The sequence below is a fragment of the Poecilia formosa genome, unplaced genomic scaffold (genome assembly GCF_000485575.1).
Source record: "Poecilia formosa unplaced genomic scaffold, Poecilia_formosa-5.1.2 Scaffold22, whole genome shotgun sequence".
Taxonomy (NCBI): Eukaryota; Metazoa; Chordata; class Actinopteri; order Cyprinodontiformes; family Poeciliidae; genus Poecilia; species Poecilia formosa.
The window spans coordinates 321,696-328,387 of NW_006799961.1; the positions used below are offsets into that span (position 1 = coordinate 321,696).

Below are 6,692 nucleotides of genomic sequence, written 5' to 3' on the forward strand. Positions count from 1 at the left end.
CTATTCAGATTTATTTCAACTGTTGTTAAAATGGTTTAAATATTGTTAAATTTCCATCTGTTGCTTATGAACTCAAGACTATATAGTCTTGCGATCTAGGTGTGTCATTACAGCCCTTATTTGAAAATAAATGAAACCCAATAATATGTTAAAAACGTCTGCTTGTGAAATAATACTATGGGACTTATGGAAAAATATACAAAAGACAGCAATTTCTACTGCATAAGGAATACGGAGGAATAAAATAAATGTTCCAGAGCAAGATAGTGAAGTTTTTAACTGTAGTTAAAGAGAAATAGCTGTAGTCAAGGAGCTAAAGTGAGAGGAAACCCATAAATACTCCATAATGGGGTTAAATTGCCTGAGTTCAGTGTGTTGGGGCTAAAGATATCTTAGTAATTTGGTGCTCAGTGGGGTCACATTCTTCAGGCAGCCACAGGTATAAAATGTTTGAACATTTCACCTCAAATAGCAAAATTATCACTTCTGTTTTTATTTGTTTTTTATTATTATTATTATTATTATTATTACATTTAAATATGGAAACTTCATCTGTATTTTTGGAGCTTTTGATCAGGGGTTTGCTGAAGTGCACAAATTGTGAAGCGATTCCGAATTTCCTAGTGGCGTCGTGTCTAAAATTATAGTACACAAGAGAACATTTCAACAAGATCTTGTCAAGAGCTACAACTTCATTCTAAGTGCTATGCCGGTATTCTCTTTGATTCTTGGTCTCGTTTGATGAAAGGCTGCTTGCTGCTAGGTTTAGTGATCTTCAAAAATATATCACTCATAGTGGTATTTCCTACTGTGTACAGTAAAATATCCCCCATAATCCACGGATCAAAAAGAACCGTGCCATTATGCTGAGTTTGCCACGTAGAGTTGGATAAGTAAAACTCGGGCCATACAGAACTGATGGAGCACAGAGCTGCTTAATGAAATTGAGAGCTGTTCTATTTACCTGTAAGGGGCTCAGTCATGCAGGCAGGCTGCGAAATGAAAGCTAAGTACCCGATGTTTGTGCACACAGCCGGATGTGTGAGCTTACTTGTGCATTTCTATATTGTTCTGCGTTAGTCATTGTGTGTGCACTGGTGTGTAGCGTGCTCCCGGGTAACAGTGCGCTTCATTATGGAGCCAGACCGGTGGTGGGAAGACGCACAGAGAGAAGAGAGGAGTCGGTGTTTGACAAAGCATGTTTGGGTCGGTGCTGGTAATTGAACCGATGCGTCACTGAAACTTGGAGAACGTTGGGTCTCTTTTCTTGGTGGACGCCACTACAATGGATGAAGATGTTGGGACGGCACAAAGTTGCTTACTCCCACACTCCACGTGCGGCGCAGGCAAATAAACACGGACGTATGAGTCTGTAAGCTGAGGCGTTTTATAATAACCCATGCTGCTCACACACTCTCGGCTCGCCCAGTCCAATAAGACGTGCAATCGCTTTAATAAGGGCAAGAGACAGGAGAGGCACGGCTTCTGATGCCTCCCTCCCACATCAGAGACACCCAGAGGACCGTCTGTGCCTCCAATCTTACACAGAGAGGTAAATATATACAGGGCTTTTCACTGTCCTCTCCACATCCTCCTCTTATATTATGGATGTTGAGAGCTCAGAATGCTTTGCAAAACATTTTTTTGCATTTTGTCACGTTACAGCCCCCAGACTTTGGTGTATTTTATGGGACTTTATGTTCCTTAGAAAAACACCACAGTATCACAGTGCTAACGCAAACATTTAAAACGAAAAAGTGATGAGAGCATTCATGAAATACGAGCATGGAGTGGTTTAAGTAAAGGATTGTCAAGGCTTGAACAAAATTTCAATTGAAAATTCGTGGCAAGAGTTGAAAATTCTCCGTGCAGTCTTTTGTGCTATACTGTAAAAAAAAAAAAAAAAAAGTAGTCTTCAGATATGCAGTCATATCCCCAAAAACTTGAAGGCTGTCACTTTCATCCTTCTTCACAATTGCCAATTGCGTACTACTTCTGTTGGTTTATCACATAAAATACTGATGAAAGACATTAATGTTTATGGTTGTTTGTGAAAATGTTCATGGGGAGTAGATACTGTACCTTGCCAATACAGACTGTGTTACAGTTTCATATTTGTTTTCTTTTTCTTCTCGAATTTCATGGGCTTACGCTACCTAAAAAAAACAAGAAAACAAAAAAAAAAGTAACTGGAAAGTTCTGTGGATGGAAACAGAATGAGATGGGAGATGCCTGGATCCTTAACGCAGCCATGCATAAACAAAACACGCTCGCTCTCCACAAATGAGAGTGGAGTGCTAGCGAGTCAGAAGTTTTACTCGGTTGTCAACTTGACAGTTCCTGCAAACAGCCCCGGCACAGCCGAGCACACGCTGACCACCCAAGCAGCCTGTTTGTGAAGATGCTTTGCGGCGGCGGTGGCGTCCCACCCAGCCCTCCTGAGCTCCATTCAGAAATCCATTATGGAACTGCCCGCCTCTGAGCAGCTGCCTGTTAAAGGTGCCCCACAGCAGAAAATCACCGCTCTCTGTTGGCCCACACTGCTCATCATCGCGTCTCCTGAGGAAACGAGTTTGGGTTTGAGCCGAAAATCGGCTGACTAATTGAATCTAGTTTTGCCTTCCTCGTGCCACCTGTTAACTCGGCTTTGCTGTATTACCGCTCTGAAATTCATACACTGCTGGAAATGTTTCGGGGTTTTTTTTTTTCATTATCCGTTTTTATCACCTATTTTTATTATTCCACGGCTTAAACCTTGAAATATGGCATTAAAGCCCAGAGGGGAACGGCTGAATGTTTACATAGAGCATCAAAGTTTAATTTAAATGTTTTATTTTGTTTAGGAGGAAACATTCGCCTCGGTCAGGGCGTAATGCATGCGCAACATGACCTATTCACTGCCCAAGCACATCAAATGCCGTTTCAGATGGATGTACTTTACTTCCTTGTGTGCGTGCGTGCGTGCGTGCGTGCGTGCGTGCGTGCGTGCGTGCGTGCGTGCGTACGTGCGTGCGTGTGGGTGTGTGTTTTGGGGTTATGTTAACTTTCACTACTACATTTTTAATGCATTATTCAAAACACTTTTAAAGCAGTAAGGGTTGTTTTTGTTCTTTGTTGTCAGGCTTTTCTGTTCACAGCCACTATAAACAAAGCTCATTTAATGTGGTAGAAGACAATACACTTCCTGTTATCATTCACAGTTTTTATCTGGATTTAATATTGTCAACAGCAGGAGTCTAACTCGTTTTTTTTGTTTGTTTTTTTTTTTTATGGATCAGAAGGCAAAGGTGGCACCGGGTTTTTTTTTTGTTTTTGCAAGAACACCAGTGAAAGTGTGTCGGTATCGCAGCACATTGCCGTAAATTAATGTTATCCACCCAGATGTCTCGCAGTAAAAACATTTATTCAAATTTCATTTCCAGACACTGCAAATAGGACTTAGCTGACCGTTCCCATTTATAAGATTCATCACACAACAAACTGTTCTAGATGAGCAGTCCCCTCTTCTTTTGCTCATTTTGGGGTTTTTTGTTGCTGATAAATTACTTTTACCCCATAATAATAATAATAATAGAGCTACCTCACCTCACACTAGCTGTCCATTTAAACCAAATTGACACTAAGAAGACAGATTCCTTGAGAGACTGACATTGAAAGCAGTTTGAGCAAATGAGTCTGCATCTATCTCCATGGTAACGAACTGCTATACTGGCCAATAGGGGGCAGAAGTTTTCAGCAATTCAATAACTGCTTTTGGCATTAGCTCAGATGCACCATAGTTCCAGGACACACAGAGCCCGATCCGCTGCTACGTCACGTGAAAAAAAAGGACGTCAGCTTCCAGGCTTCTGGTAGCTGCCATCTAAATATTTACCGTTCTTCATCGTTCCAAAGCTTTTCATATCAACGACAATACCAAAGAGACGAGGGAAGATAAAATCTCCTTGGCAAATTAGGTCAAACTCACTATTAAGAAAAGATTTTTTTTTCTATCTTTTGGAGTTTATTATAAGTGCTAAGTACGAGTTTGGTGCACTCAATAAAATGTGACAATGTGATTGTCCTGTTAGGTTTTCGTCACCCTTCGAATTGACAAAACTTAAAAAAGAAAACCTAATAACTCTCATTTCCTTCATAATTCTATTATTTTTTCTTGCATTTCAGTCGCTCTATTTTTCAATTTGACTTGCTTTTAAGGACTTCCCATTTTAACATATTGTGTGCTCAACAAATTTATCACAGTAGTCTGAAATGTATTGCTTTTATGGGACCATTTTGTTTGAATAGTCGATGTCTGTATTAAAGATAATGTAAAGCTTGGGTCTTAACATGCAAATAAGGGCATCGTTTGAAGTCATTTCAGTCAATAGGATGAATTTATTACACCGTATTACAAGGTATATACTTATTACCCTGTAAGCTGTATATAGTGGAGCAGAGACCTTGAATGAGGTTTAGCTTTAAACCCGGTAATTATCTCCTCAGCCCTCTGCATCAATGCTAATCCACAGAGAATAAAGGCAGAAATGCTTACCAGACAAGCCTCATTAAATATTTACTGTGTTTGGCCACCATCTACAACTTGCACAACAAACACCCACGGATCGTTTGGCTTGCTTTCCCCTGGTTCATGCCATGTGTTGCTGTCCCGTCGCCGCAGGTGACGGCGACACATTGGGTTGAACTTATTTTTATTTTATTTTTTTTCTACGTATTTCAGCTCACATTATTGGTTAATAATCTCAGATTGTGAGCTAGTCCCTGATGCGTGACCATGTTAAATATTAATGTCTAGGGATGATTACTGCGCGAGACGGAGAGAGGCAGGAAGTGTGATGGAGGTGACACCCCCCATTCATCACAGGGGCCTTAACAGAATCTAAATCCTCCCTGTGTTTTTAACCTTCGTACTCCGGGGAGAAGAGGGGGAGAAAAGAAAGTGGCATGAAAGGGAGGAACGAGAGCCAGAGAGATGAAACGTAGATATCGCTGGGAAAAGGGAACGGCTATAGATCCGACACAATCCGAGTTATGAGCAATACGTGAAAAATGGGCGAACAAAATGTAAAGATGGATGGATGGATTTGAAGCAAGATCATGATGTGTGATTGGGAGGAGAGAAAAAAAAAGAGGCAAGTGAGATGATGAAAAATAGGACTGCATAATATTTAAAGTATAGAGCTCTTTTTCCTCAGCTGACCTGTCAGGCTATCCCGTGTGACGGGCTGACGGATGTGCAGAAAGGAACTCTTATCTTATTTTGTCAAGGTCTGGCAGTCACTCAAGTTCTACTCAGCATAAATAAACAAGTGGGGAGGAAAATGGCAGCCGTCTCACCTTCTCTTCAAGGGTGTCATTTACTTCACATTTGTCACTTCCTCAAACTCCGTATTTTCCGGCTGAGCATATGGAGGGGCTGGACTCCCATTTACCCGCTTAATGTCTCCTTGAATCATATAATCAAGCAGAATATTGGCTGAGGGAGATGGAGGAAATATATATAACTATGGCACTCCTGAATAACTCTCATGCATCATACCATTAGAGCTCCAGAGGTGTTATTCATTTTTACTGCCCGGCTCCCCAAAAAACCAATCCTACGTGGGAGGAGGATTTGTTATTACTGTTGTGTGTGTGTGTTTTTTTGTTGTTGTTTTGTTTGTTTTTCTGTTCTACTTTTTTGTAAAATTCATTGGCCACTGATTTGTCACTTTAAATTCATCACTCCATCCATCCCCCATGGTTTCAAATTAATCTTGATCAATGACCTTTTTCTTGGTTTGTTTGTTTTCTAATGAGAATTTCCCCCTGCGTCTTGTTTGGATTGTAAGAAATATTCAGCTAATGCTTTGATCTGGTAGATTCGGGAGAGACACCGAGTTAAACAATCCCAATTCTCATTTTGTTTTACGTGGCTTAATAAAACCATGTTGTTTCTACTCAAGCTGCCTGATTGCTAGTGCTAAATGAGTTAATTTTTAGCCAAATGTGTACAGCCTTGAGAGCGGTCCAGTTTTCTCGCTTGTTCTTGGCATTTTCCTCAAGCGTGTCGACATAAAAGACGAGAGACAACTTCTTTCAAGCCTTCAAAGTAAAAGCCTTGGACGTATGCTTTGAACATTAAATAAGATTTTAAAACTCATTAAAATCTTACTGGATCTGCTCCACTTGTAGAAGTCTCAGGATGTCTGGGTGGAGGTGCCTCAGGTTGTAGGTTATTCTCCTTAGCAAGACTGCTGGTTAGACAGTAAAAATATGTTATTGTCTTCTTTATTCAAGCTCCAGTCATCTAATTCAATGAAACAAAAACAGACTGAACAGGAGTCAATATTTGAATGCAATGAGCTACATTTGCAGGCAGGATTTGGCAAATATATCAATGGCAGAGTCCATATACCAATACTCAATATGCTGCTTAAACCACAAATGCATCCTCCTTCCACCAGTTAAGGGACAATGAACAAAATAATTATGGGATAATAAACATTGGAACATACAAACTATGAACCAGAGAGATTTTCTTACGTTTTGTACTAAATTTAGTTGTGTGAAATAAATGGAGCATTGCAGCAAGAGATTTTTCTTTAAGGATTTGTTCACTTGAATCACATTTAATTATTACATGTGGAGATTGTCTCAAATCACATGGCTCAACTCATTTATATATATATATATATATATATATATATATA

The 6,692-nt window shown here is 40.0% G+C and overlaps 1 protein-coding gene across 1 annotated transcript in view; it reads left to right on the forward strand.

Annotated features, from left to right (window-relative positions):
• The first annotated feature begins 6,164 nt into the window (after positions 1-6,164).
• Positions 6,165-6,692, forward strand: part of LOC103135274 (semaphorin-5A-like) — a 30,038-nt gene continuing 29,510 nt past the window's right edge. The window contains exon 1 of the mRNA XM_016669345.1: positions 6,165-6,170. The gene's annotated coding sequence lies outside the window, so the exon portion shown is untranslated. The remainder of the gene's footprint in view (positions 6,171-6,692) is intronic.